At 34.7% G+C, this 14,580-nt stretch overlaps 1 protein-coding gene across 1 annotated transcript in view; it reads left to right on the forward strand.

The window, feature by feature from the left end:
• CNTNAP2 (contactin associated protein 2) overlaps nucleotides 1–14,580 on the forward strand; it is a 2,991,056-nt gene that overhangs the window by 1,641,681 nt on the left and 1,334,795 nt on the right. The window lies entirely within an intron of this gene.

Genomic DNA, 14,580 nt, shown 5'->3' on the forward strand with positions numbered 1-14,580 from the left:
ACTTAAACAGTTTAGAAATAGAGAGGAGGAGAGATAGAAAGAGTCAAAGTTTTAGTCTATTTAGGCAAAAAGAAATTTAAATATTATACTTTTTAGTCTTGACAAAAAAGATTAATCTGCATTTAGCCAAACAAAAATTATCAGAAGCTAAAGTATACAAAAAAAATCAAATCATCAAGAAAATCACTGTACTCAGAAATGATATGTTGCAAATAGAATTTTACATTGGCAGTATATTACACAATCATATCTGACAGTATATTCATTATAAATTGGATTTACCTTTCTTGCGAGAATCTTATTATTTTTATTACATTTATGATTTCTTTTCTAAATGGGAACAAGCAAGAATTGTTTAATAATTTTGTTTTTATGTTTTCCAATTTGTTGAGTCACTGCACTAAAGAAAAGTTCAGTTGCTGTAATTATATATTTAATTCAAATACAACATTTCAGTTAAAAGCAATATATTCTTGAATAGATACCAGTTAGAATGTATATATTATTCTTGAAACAGGCATTTCAGGAACACACAATTTTAAATATTAATGCAATTGCACAGATATTAAATGAGACCTACACATTTAAAAGCAGTGCTAAGCTTTCCAGATCATGGGCTCAATTTATCATTAGATGGATGGACGAGGTTTGCTATCATAAACCTTGTCCGCCCAACCTCGCAACGAGCAGGCAGCAATACGTTGCCCGCATTTAACATTGAACAGGCTACTGCTTGTGCAATGCCGCCCCGTGATAATGCGCAACCAATCGCACGCAAGAGTAGGCTGTCAATTATAGCAATTGGATACAATCGGGATGATTGAAATCCGCCACAATTCAGCTAGTGGAGAGGTTAAGTAGCAGCGGTATTAACACTGCTGCTACTTGACTAGCGTTTCAGGCTCGCTCACGCTATCACAGCTTCATAAATGAATCCGCATAAGGGAGCTGTTTTTACTTGCTTAGTACTTCATGCATTTCAAAATAAATTTTAACTATTAGTTTTGTGTTTTACCAATATCAATATTTTTTTAGAAAATCTAAAAAATGACTAGTTTCCAAAGTGACATACCCCAATATGGATCAATGCCACTATATTAAATGAAAAAAAATAAACACAGTGACATTAATTTTCTATGGCTTAGGGCCCAATTTATCAAGCTCTGTATGAAGGCTCGCCGGAAACAGAAGTTATAAAGAACTGCTGGTGCAATGATAAATGCAGACAGCGTATGCTGTCGGCATTTATCGATGTGCAGTGGACATGATACGCTACATCGTATTATGTCCGCTCGCACTATGTTAAATATGCCCCTTAATGTTAAATAGCACTTCAGGAGTCACTGTTTCATAAATATTTTAAACGCACATTTTGTAGTGCCACATTTAGATTAATTTCACCTCCTTAAAACTAAAATTTGAAGGCTACTCATTTCTCAGCATGTTGGATTTAGCACCATAAGGGTAGTTGCAACTCTTTTATGAGTCCTTTTTTCCCACTAATATAAATATCATAATTTTGATCGTTGGTGTCTATGCCCTCTCTGGTTTTTGTACTCATTTTGACAATATATGCATGCTCTCCTTATTTGTAGCAATACAATGTCCATAAAAATAATAAAAGTTGCACCAATAGTATTTCACAAAATATCATCCATTTTTCTGCTCACCCAGATTTTCATTTTTTTTTATTCCTGTAATTTTTATTTCTTAATAGAAATAATCATCAATGGGCCCTAACATCAGCAACCTAGCAACAGGCCAGATTACAAGTGGCGTGCTATTTAGCTCTTTCACGTTGCGTGCAAACAACACCAGAAGTAAACTTATTATAAATAGGAATATTGATTTAAAAATACATAGAATAGTTTCCCCTATATCCAGAACATTGCAATGTAAAATATTTACAGTACACAGTTATTAAATATTAAAATTGAATAAAAATAATTTTTCTTGTTTTTATTTATTTAAGTGGAAAGGGCTCCAAAGTATATATACACATGTATATATGTATACACATGTGTAAATATTTGTTTACAGGTGTGTATACACATATATGCATGAGTATTAATACATACACATGTATATGTATGTATATATACATTATAGCCCCTTCCATTCAAATACCTTGTCATATACTATATACATTTTAACCCTTAAAACTTTTAATTTTTAATATTTATATGAAATTATTTATTAGATAGTGTATATAAGAATGTAACTGTCAATTGTAATGCCTTTATGTTGTGTTTAATGCAATTTATTTTAGCCCTAACTCTTAAGTTTGCGCTTGTGTGGTTGTGTTTACTTTAAACTTGTAAGTTAACGCAGGCTAGCGAACAGCGCCACTAGCCCAAAATAATTATTATTTACTATGACAATCACTCTAAAAGTTACAGACCTTAAACCACATATTTAAATAGTTAAACCAAACAATTTTAAATGAGGGACCCTTAGGGATGGGCGAATGTGCAAATTTTCGAATTTCGAATGTAGAACGAATGTTATTACCGAAATTCGAATTCTAAATTCGAATGTCGATAAGAACGAATATTCTTAAAAATTCGAAAATCGAATGTTATTTACAGTTTTCGAATGTCACTTTCGAATTCGAATGTTTATAATTATATCGAATGTCTACATTCGAAATTCGAATTTTTCGAATTTGAATATAAATTCGAATTTTTCGAATTCGAATATAAATTCGAATTTTTCGAATTCGAATATTGCATAATTCGAATATTACATTTAAAAGCATTAGAAATACTATTACAATCTAAATTTGAATTTTTCGAATTCGAATACACGTATTGCATAATTCGAATATTACATTTAAAGAAAAAGCATTAGAAATACTATTACAATCTAAATTCGAATTTTTCGAATTCGAATATTGCATAATTCGAATATTACATTTAAAGAAAAAGTATTAGAAATACTATTACAATCTAAATTCGAATTTTTCGAATTCGAATACACGTATTGCATAATTTGAATATTACATTTAAAAGCATTAGAAATACTATTACAATCTAAATTCGAATTTTTCGAATTCGAATACACGTATTGCATAATTCGAATATTACATTTAAAGAAAAAGCATTAGAAATACTATTACAATCTAAATTCGAATTTTTCAAATTCGAATATTGCATAATTCGAATATTACATTTAAAGAAAAAGTATTAGAAATACTATTACAATATAAATACGAATTTTTCGAATTCGAATACACGTATTGCATAATTCGAATATTACATTTAAAGAAAAAGCATTAGAAATACTATTACAATCTAAATTCGAATTTTTCGAATTCGAATATTGCATAATTCGAATATTACATTTAAAGAAAAAGCATTAGAAATACTATTACAATCTAAATTCGAATTTTTCGAATTCGAATACACGTATTGCATAATTCGAATATTACATTTAAAGAAAAGCATTAGAAATACTATTACAATCTAAATTCGAATTTTTCGAATTCGAATATTGCATAATTCGAATAATACATTTAAAGAAAAAGCATTAGAAATACTATTACAATCTAAATTCGAATTTTTCGAATTCGAATATTGCATAATTCGAATATTACATTTAAAGAAAAAGCATTAGAAATACTATTACAATCTAAATTCGAATTTTTCAAATTCGAATACACTTATCGCATAATTCGAATATTACATTTAAAGAAAAAGCATTAAAAATACTATTACAATCTAAATTCGAATTTTTCGAATTCGAATACACGTATTGCATAATTTGAATATTACATTTAAAGAAAAAGCATTAGAAATACTATTACAATCTAAATTCGAATTTTTCGAATTCGAATATTGCATAATTCGAATATTATATTTAAAGAAAGAGCATTAGAAATACTATTACAATCTAAATTCGAATTTTTCGAATTCGAATATTGCATAATTCGAATATTACATTTAAAGAAAAAGCATTAGAAATACTATTACAATCTAAATTCGAATTTTTCGAATTCGAATATTGCATAATTCGAATATTACATTTAAAGAAAAAGCATTAGAAATACTATTACAATCTAAATTCGAATTTTTCGAATTCGAATTTTTTCGAATGTAATTGTAAAATTCGAAACCGAATATTCGAAAATCGAATGTTAGAATGTTATGTAAACATTCGAAATTCGATTCGAACGAACGAATGTGTTAAAATTCGTGCCGTTTTTCGAATGTTGCGAAACATTCGCCCATCCCTAACCCTTATGATGTAATTATATGGTGAATGGGTAATATAGAGCTTTTAAATTCACAAGACCACAAAGAATAAATACATTAGGTTGGTGATTGTCATTGTATAGCAATCACCAAATGACAGGACTATAAGACCCCACATTAGATAGAGAAAGATCCCCTCTTTTTAAGACAGGTTCTCATCCCACTCTAGATTACGAGTGGATTGCTATAGTTTGTGCACAAGGGATATTGGATTTTCACAGCTGTTTGCATGCAAGTTAAATTCTGCTCATATTACAATTTCGAAGTAAATTCGAATGCATCAGCACAATCGCGATTTACACTAGATTAATTACCACAACCGCAGAGCTCTGGCTAACTGTGACCCTCAAAAAAAAAAAATTACAAAACACATCAAAATACATTTAAAATTACAGTTACAGTCATAATAACACTGTCTAATAAAAAATATTAAAAAGGGGCTCAAAGATATGAGGTCTCAGGTATTAGAATAAAAGAACTGTAAAGGGCTTCAACATAGAATTACATACATATACATATCTAAATATGTATATCTATGTATATGGATATGCAATATATATATATATATATATATATATATATATAAATGTCAAAAAACGAAGTTGAAGCAAATGGTGCCAATAGCGGTAAAAAATACATTTTATTTGTGTAGTCACACAATTAAAACATGGGGGTAATACTAAAGAACAAATTAAGCAACAAAAATGAGCACAAAATAGGTTGCTGACACAGCCGTAATCATGAGCGGGCCTTCAGTCTGCGAGTATCTGGACGGATTCGTGATAACTGGAGTACCTCCTCTGTAGCAGTGGTAAGTGGGCATAACCGCACACTATGTAAGCGTAAAGTCTATAAGACCCATAACTGCTATAAGAGTTTAACTGATCAATAGGAGGCAACCTGTGAACGCCTGATATACCTCATTTTGGGATTGTCGATTTATGCTTTTGTGTATGTGGATTTTTTGGAAGTGCTTGGGCGATTGCTACTAGGGGTTTCACAAAATAAGACTATTATTTACATATTTGAACTGTTAGTTTTGAGACAAAAAAATAATAATTATTTTTGTTTATATATATATATATATGTGTGTGTGTGTGTGTTTATATGTGTGTACATATGTATTTTAGACATATATACACATATAAACACATACATATGTATACATATATAGACAAATATATAAAAGTGCTTTGGTGCCCTTTGCAGTCAACTCGATCAAAAGATGAAAAATCATATTTATGCAATATTCATATTTAATAATGTGTTATACTGTGTATTTACTGTAAATATTTCTTATTCCAATATGCTGCACATAGGGGAATATAATAATAATAATAACTAGTATTTATATAGCGCCTTTCTACCAGTGGGACTCAAGGCACTTTTTCAGCGCTCGCTCTCGGAATTAACCAAATCGGCCGCTGAATAGTAATAGTTGTCATTATTACCCAATTTAATGGTACTCATTTTATCGACCTCGGAAGGATGAAGGGCTGAGTCGGCCCTGCCGGGATTTGAACCTGTGACCTTGAATCTTTTAAACAAGAATTTTTTGTAGTCAGGGCATTTACCAACTGAGCTACCTCACCAGCCTTTAAGTATTTTTAAATATACATAATCCTGAGATAATCCTGTAAGACTGTGCTTATCCTTCATTGGGGATTGTTTATATATATATATATATATATATATATATGTTTATATGTATACCTATATACAATCATGACTAAAAATGACATGAAAGTACTGAATCCCTGGATCCCCTCTTAACCAGGATACTGTAAATATGTAGAAAAGCATATCAAAGTAGACAAAAATTGTGTAATTCCATTTATTAAGAGTTAAAACACAAAACATGAAGTTTACACTCACATATAGTACCCTCAAACAAATGAGGTATGTATTAGCCCAAAAGGAACCATTTCCTTATATAAAGATTGGTAAAGAAGGTCCTCTATTGCTGTATAGTTCGTAGTGTCACTCAAGGTCCAATATAAATACAAAAACTAAAAACCATCTGTAAAGCACTGAAAAGTTCTTAAACAAAAATGATCCCTTATATGTTTCAAAGGTTTAGAATGTCTCCCTACTCTAAGATATTCTACTACCTTTTTCTTTTCTTTATATAATCATATATTTGTGCAGAAATCCATCAGATAGATATTTAAATATCTCTTTAAGAATAAACATTGGAATATGAAATATGCAATATTATCTTCTTATGTTCTTTTTTGTGACTGCAGTCGTGTTTGTGCGCTTTGTGATTGTAAGGCTTTTTTCAACTTCCATTAAATCTATAGTGGGAATGCGATTTTTAGTTTATGACTTCTCAAACTTTATAGCAGTTTTAACACTCAAATCAAGTGTAAACTACTTATCCACTCATAATACGGCCTTCTGTGTTTAATAGGAGGGGAAATTAAGGCTTAACAAATTGTACCCTCCATTTTCTTATTGAAATTATATGTCCTTTTAGCTTATTTTATGTGTGTTTGGGCATACTATGGTTGTAGAGAAATATATAAAATAACAGGGATGTGTATCCGTTTTCACAAAACCAATATCTGAATTAATGCACCAACGAAACTGAAAGAAAACAAAACAAAAAAAATACTGATGAAATTTAGTCAGTGTTCATTCATTGGGGTAGATTTATCATAGTGCGAGCGGACTTGATTTGATGTAGAAAATTATGTCTGCTGCACATCGATAAATGCCGACAGAATACGCTGTCGGCATTTATCATTGCACCAGCAGTTCTTGTGAACTGCTGATGCAATGCCGTCCCCTGCAGTTTCATGGCCAATCGGCCGCTAGCAGGGGGTGTCAATCAACCCGATCATATTCGATCGGGTTTATTTCTGTCCCCGGCCTCAGAGTAGGCGGGCAAGTTATGGAGCAGCAGTCTTTAGACCACTGCTTCATAACTGCAGTTTCCGTACAGAGCTTGATAAATCGGCCCCATAGTCTTTAAATTACCTTTAAGGGGGGTTAAATACTTATCTCTAGCACGCTGGAGAGCTGCGCTAACCAAGTCCTTTAGTGTAGGCCCTGGGAGTTGCCGTGATTAGCGATTAGGGTTAGCCCGGCTCTCCAGCTCACTAAAAGTAAGTATAAAGCTACAGGTGAACTTTTTTTTCACCTGTAGCTTTGGAACATTTATATGCGTTTAACAAAAACAAATGTAAATGTTCTAAAAAAAATTCAGTATTTGTTTCATTTACAACAAAACTAATACCGAATAGTGCAGCTGACGGATATTCTAAAAGATTTGGATAAACTGATTTTTTTGGTGCTGCACAAGTCTATAAAATAATTTTATTGATGGGTTCAAATGTTATCATTTTGTTTTTTATATTATTTTTCAGTCACATAGGAACATTTATTCTGCCACACACAACCTACTGAGTTTTAGCATACTGAATATATCAAACTAGAGAATGCATTATATCTTCATTGTATCCCAGAAATGTAGCTTATAGACCCTTGACAGTTTTGAAAAAGTAACCAGAAACATTTCATGTAGATTGTTAAGGGAAAGATTTTACTTACATTTAAATGGCTTTGTATTTAATATGTATTTTTTTTCAGCTGTCATTTTAAATATACAATTATATGCATTTTGTGTTTAACTGCATAAAAATGATCAACATTTAAGATTGAACTTATCCCTTTTATTGTTTCGGTCTAGCATTTATGAATAAAATACAATATTTGTTTTTATAAGTTTCAATAAAGTTTTCTACCGGAGAAATAAAACAATTCTTAGCGTTACAAAACATGAACATAACATATAGTAACATATAGGGCCCCATTTATTAATTACCCAGCAGACAAGAAGCCAGATTACATGTAGCTCGCTAAAAATAACTTTTTTCCTCACGTGCTTACTGCGCTCAAAGTAATAATTTCTGATCGCAAAGTTAGCACATGTATTACAAGATGAAAGTAAAAAGTTAGCGACCGAAAGAATTCTATGGGGCAGTCTATAAAAAAAAAAATTACCCATTAAAACATATACATATTTATACACACAGATGCACATGTATGCACACATATACTGTGTGTTTGTATATATATATATATATATATATATATATATATATATATATATATACATACATTCATACATACATACATACACACACTCACACATACATTGGAGTCCTTCTCAGTCAAACACTATGCCATATACCATTTCCCTTTTAAAACCTTTTTTCTTTATATTACTATGAAATTATTTTATTAAAAAGTGTATATATGTTTGTAATACTTTATTTAAAAGTGTTTTGTGTTCAACTTTTTTTAACCTTTACAGTTAACTTCAGGTCTAAAGTTGCGCTAAATATTCTAGCACAGTTTCGGCTTCTGCTCAAATGTTAACTTTCAAGTTGTACTACCAGGGCAAATTAGCACAGTTGTGATATCCATTGCCCAGCGATTTTGGTTATCCCGCCCATGCTATCATTAGTACGCCACATGTAATCTGGCACAATACAGGTTCCCTAGTACCTGTCACGCATTAGCAGGGGCTGCTGGTTTGACTAGTAACTTGTTATTTAAATTTGCTAGCTCAGAGCTGGTTAGAAAATAGAAGTCTGATGAAAAAAAGCATAGTTAAAGGGATGTAAAAGTGCAAAACAAAGCTCTGTGTTAAAGCATTTCATTATTGCACTGTTGTAAAACAAATTCAAGTTCCTTCAAATTGCTTCTGTATGCAGTTCTTTTTAGCTCATTCCGCAGGTTTTCAATGGTATTGAGGTTTGTGCTCTGATTGGGCAATTTCAACATTTTGATTTTCTTTTTCTGAAGCCATGCCTTGGTAAAATTGGATTTGTGCTTTGGGTCATTGCCATGTTGGAATGTAAAATTCCGCTTCACCTTTAGCTTTCTGACAGAGGATTGCAGATTTTGTATCAAAATATCTTTTATTTTTTTAGCTATTTATTATCCCATCTATCTTGATAAGAGCCCCTGACATAGCTAAAGAGAAGCAGGCCCAAAGCTTGATGCTTACACCACCATGGTATGGTGTTCCTTGGATGATGAGCTTAGTGGCTTTGCGCTAAACATATCTTTTACAATTTAGGCTGGAAAGTTCAACCTTTGTCTGGTCACACTATAGCAAATTTTGCCACGTGGTTTGGAATGATTGAATTAATATTTTGGTATAATTTAGAAGGGCTTGGATGTTCCTTTTTGTAAGAAAGGGTTTTCTGTATTGGCACCCTACCCCATAGCCCAGACATGTGCAGAATACAAGCGATGGTGGTCACATACAAGCAGTGACTGGTACATGCCAGAAATTCCTGTAGCTCCTTCAGTGCTGAGTGCTGTTGTTAGCCTCTTGGTAGCTTCCCTGATATGTTTTCTCCTCATCCTCTCATCAACTTTGGAGAGTCATCCTGATCTTTGCAATGTCTCTGGACTGCCACATTTTCCCTGTCCATTGGGCGAGGTTTGCTTGTGCACTCTATCTATGTTTGTGCACATACATGAGCAGACTGCCAATCATTTTTTTTTGCACAAAACATTTACAAAGTTAAATCTAGTAATTAAATGACATATTAATGTTGGGTTAAATGTTTATTTAATACATATACCCATTACATATAAAAAAAAAATGGTTAATAGAAATTCAACAATTACCAAGTTTATTCTGTTAAAAAGTTCCTGACTAAAACCGATAATAAATGTATTGATGTGCATTTTTCGTAATTTGACTTCACTCTTTAGTTCTCCTGTCTGTTATTTGCAGCCCTGTGATTATTTAACTTGATTAATGAATACTAATAAAACCATAAGATGCAGGTTTGCAGCATATGTCAAGAAGGTGGAGTTCATTGTTCCAAACACATTAAAATTCCTTTCTTGTACAAAACAGTAATGCTTAATGCTGTTTATGGTAGATAGGCACAGAGAGGCTTTTATGCACACACTGGAGAAATGAAAATGTGATCAGCTATTAGAACGGCATTTCTGGAATTGCAAATGTAGCTTTCGGTAATCTAAAGATCAAAGATCATGAATGAAGCGTGCTTTTAAAAAAAAAACTGTCTGGTATTCTGTTGCATTTTACTGAAGAAAAGCAGACAGAAAGCTTAAATGAAAGAATGTATTATATCATAAGCTTTAGATATGCTACAGTATACAATTAACATTTTACATCCTTTTTTTTTTACCTAGTTACATCAGCATTTCTGCTCATAACTAATCATCTACCCAAGGGACAGTGGGCTAGATTTATAGATGCTCAATAACTGTGAGGGGTCACCATCTAGTTGTTTAAAAAAGATCATATTTCAAAGTAATTGAGGCTTAAAGGGGCAGGAAACCCCAACATTTTCTTTCATGATTTATCAAAGGAACAACATTGCACTAATGGCAGCTAGCTGAAAACTAGTCAGCCAATCACCAGAGACAAATGTATGCAGGCACCAATCAGCAGCTAGCTCCCATTAGTATAGGATATGTGTGTATTTTTTTTTCAACAAGGGATACCAAGAGGTAAAAGCACATTTGAAAATAGAAGTGAATTTAAATGTATCTTACAATTACATGCTCTATCTGAATCATGCGAGTTTCATTTTGACTCTCCTATCCCTTTAATTCCCCTGTCTTTTCCAAAATGAATCTTTAAATGTTAAATATTTGTATGTCTGTTACAGCAGCCTTGTTGTCTAGAATGGTATTTGTATTGGTAATCTTGCAGATGAGTAAAAGGGTATCAGGCTTTGTGGGGTGTCCCGATGAGTTTTCAAGGTGTGGTGGAATTTCTCCAACATTGGTGTGTCCGGTCCACAGCGTCATCCATAACTTGTGGGAATATTCTCTTCCCCAACAGGAAATGGCAAAGAGCACAGCAAAAGCTGTCCATATAGTCCCTCCTAGGCTCCGCCCACCCCAGTCATTCTCTTTGCCGCTGAACAAGCAGCATCTCCACGGAGATGGTGAAGAGTATGTGGTGATTAGTTGTAGTTTTTTATTCTACTATCAAGAGTTTGTTATTTTAAAATAGTGCTGGTATGTACTATTTACTCTGAAACAGAAAAAGATGAAGAGTTCTGTTTGTGAGAGGAATATGATTTTAGCAGCAGTAACTAAAATCGTTTGCTGTTTCCACATAGGACTGTTGAGATGAGATAACTTCAGTTGGGGGAAACAGTTTGCAGACTTTTCTGCTTAAGGTATGACTAGCCATATTTCTAACAAGACTGTGTAATGCTGGAAGGCTGTCATTTCCCCTCATGGGGACCGGTAAGCCATTTTCTTAGTCTCAAACAGAATAAAGGGCTTAATATGGGCTATAAAACTGGTAGACACTTTTATGGGCAAGATCGATTGCTTTATTTGGGCATTTTATACAGCTTTATGTTGAAATTCACACTTTATAAACTTTGGGGAACATTTTTTTACGTCAGGCACTGGTTTAGACACCTTCCCAGTCAGGAAGGGCCTTCTCTGTAGTAGGCAGAGCCTCATTTTCGCGCCATTACTGCGCAGTTACTTTTGAGAGCAGGACATGCAGCTGCATGTGTGTGGGTCTGAAAGTAGTTGAAAAGGTTCCTAGAAGGCTTCATTTGGTATCGTATACCCCCCTGGGTTTGGTAAAGTCGCAGCAAAGGCTGGAGCTGGGACTGTAGAGGGGTTAAAACTGTAAACGGCTCCGGTTTCCTCATTTTAAGGGTTAAAGGTCTGAAATTTGGGGTGCAATGCTTTGAATGCTTTAAGACACTGTGGTGAAAATTTGGTTAAATTTGAACAATTCCTTCATAGTTTTTCACATATTCAGTAATAAAGTGTGCCCTGTTTAAAATTTAAAGAGACAGTAATGGTTTTGTTTTAAAACGGTTTTTGTACTTTATTGACAAGTTTAAGCCTGTTTAACATGACTGTGCCTTCAGATAAACTATGTTCTGTATGTATGGAAGCCAATGCGTCTCCCCCTTCAAAATTGTGTGATAATTGTGCCATAGCGTCCAAACAAAGTAAGGACAGTACTGCCACAGATAATAAAGTTGCCCAAGATGATTCATCAGATGAAGGGAGAAGACATAGTTCTACATCATCTCCTTCTGTGTCTACACCAGTTTTGCCCACGCAGGAGACCCCTAGTACTTCTAGCGCGCCAATGCTTGTTACTATGCAACAATTGACGGCAGTAATGGATAACTCCATAGCAAATATTTTATCCAAAATGCCTGCATTTCAGAGAAAGCGCGATTGCTCTGTTTTAAACACTGTAGAGCAGGAGGGCGCTGATGATAATTGCTCTGTCATACCCTCACACCAATCTGAAGTGGCCATGAGGGAGGTTTTGTCAGATGGGGAAATTTCTGATTCAGGTAGAATTTCTCAACAGGCAGAACCTGTTGTTGTGACATTTAAATTTAAATTAGAGCATCTCCGCGCACTACTTAAGGAGGTGCTATCTACTCTGGATGATTGTGACAACCTGGTCATTCCAGAAAAATTGTGCAAGATGGACAAGTTCCTAGAGGTTCCGGTACACCCCGACGCTTTTCCTATACCCAAGCGGGTGGCGGACATAGTGAATAAGGAGTGGGAGAAGCCCGGCATACCTTTTGTCCCCCCTCCTATATTTAAGAAATTATTTCCTATGGTTGACCCCAGAAAGGACTTATGGCAGACAGTCCCTAAGGTCGAGGGGGCAGTTTCTACACTAGCCAAGCGCACTACTATTCCTATCGAGGATAATTGCGCTTTCAAAGATCCTATGGATAAAAAATTGGAGGGTTTGCTTAAAAATATTTTTGTACAGCAAGGTTACCTCCTGCAACCTATTTTGTGCATTATTCCTGTCACTACAGCAGCGTGGTTCTGGTTCGAGGAACTAGAAAAGTCGCTCAGTAGAGAGACTCCGTATGAGGAGGTTATGGACAGAATTCATGCACTTAAGTTAGCTAATTCCTTTATTTTAGATGCCGCTATACAGTTAGCAAGATTAGCGGCGAAAAATTCAGGGTTTGCAATTGTGGCGCGCAGAGCGCTCTGGCTAAAGTCTTGGTCAGCGGATGTATCTTCCAAGACAATATTGCTTAATATCCCTTTCAAGGGTAAAACCCTTTTTGGGCCAGAATTGAAAGAGATTATCTCAGACATCACTGGGGGTAAGGGCCACGCCCTTCCACAAGATAGGCCTTTCAAGGCCAAGAATAAGTCTAATTTTCGTTCCTTTCGCAATTTCAGGAACGGACCGGCCTCCAACTCTGCAGCCTCTAGACAAGAGGGTAATGCTTCACAAACCAAACCAGCTTGGAAACCGATGCAAGGCTGGAACAAGGGTAAGCAGGCCAGGAAGCCTGCTGCTGCTACCAAAACAGCATGAAGGAGTAGCCCCCGATCCGGGACCGGATCTAGTAGGGGCAGACTCTCTCTCTTTGCTCAGGCTTGAGCAAGAGATGTTCAGGACCCCTGGGCACTAGAAATAGTTTCTCAGGGTTATCTTCTGGAATTCAAGGAACTACCCCCAAGGGGAAGGTTCCACATGTATCACTTATCTTCAAACCAAATAAAGAGACAGGCATTCTTACATTGTGTAGAAGACCTGTTAAAAATGGGAGTGAAACACCCAGTTCCAACCGTGGAACAAGGAATGGGTTTTTACTCAAATCTGTTTGTAGTTCCCAAAAAAGAGGGAACTTTCAGACCAATTCTGGATTTAAAGATCCTAAACAAATTTCTCAGAGTGCCATCGTTCAAAATGGAAACTATTCGAACGATTTTACCTACAATCCAGGAGGGTCAATTTATGACTACTGTGGATCTAAAGGATGCGTATCTACATATTCCTATCCACAAAGATCATCATCAGTTCCTAAGTTTCGCCTTTCTGGACAAACATTACCAGTTTGTGGCTCTCCCATTCGGGCTAGCCACTGCTCCAAGGATTTTCACGAAGGTACTCGGGTCCCTTCTAGCGGTTCTAAGACCAAGGGGCATTGCAGTGGCACCTTACTTGGATGACATTCTGATACAAGCGTCGTCTCTTTCAAAGGCAAAGGCTCACACAGACATCGTTCTGGCCTTTTTCAGATCTCACGGATGGAAAGTGAACATAGAAAAAAGTTCCCTGTCTCCGTCGACAAGAGTTCCTTTCTTGGGGACAATAATAGATTCTTTAGAAATGAAGATTTTCCTGACAGATGTCAGAAAGTCAAAACTTCTAAACGCTTGTCAAGTTCTTCACTCTGTTCCACGACCTTCCATAGCTCAGTGCATGGAAGTAGTAGGGTTGATGGTTGCAGCAATGGACATAGTTCCTTTTGCGCGAATTCATCTAAGACCCTTACAACTGTGCATG

Source organism: Bombina bombina, chromosome 5, assembly GCF_027579735.1.
Source record: "Bombina bombina isolate aBomBom1 chromosome 5, aBomBom1.pri, whole genome shotgun sequence".
Lineage (NCBI taxonomy): Eukaryota > Metazoa > Chordata > Amphibia > Anura > Bombinatoridae > Bombina > Bombina bombina.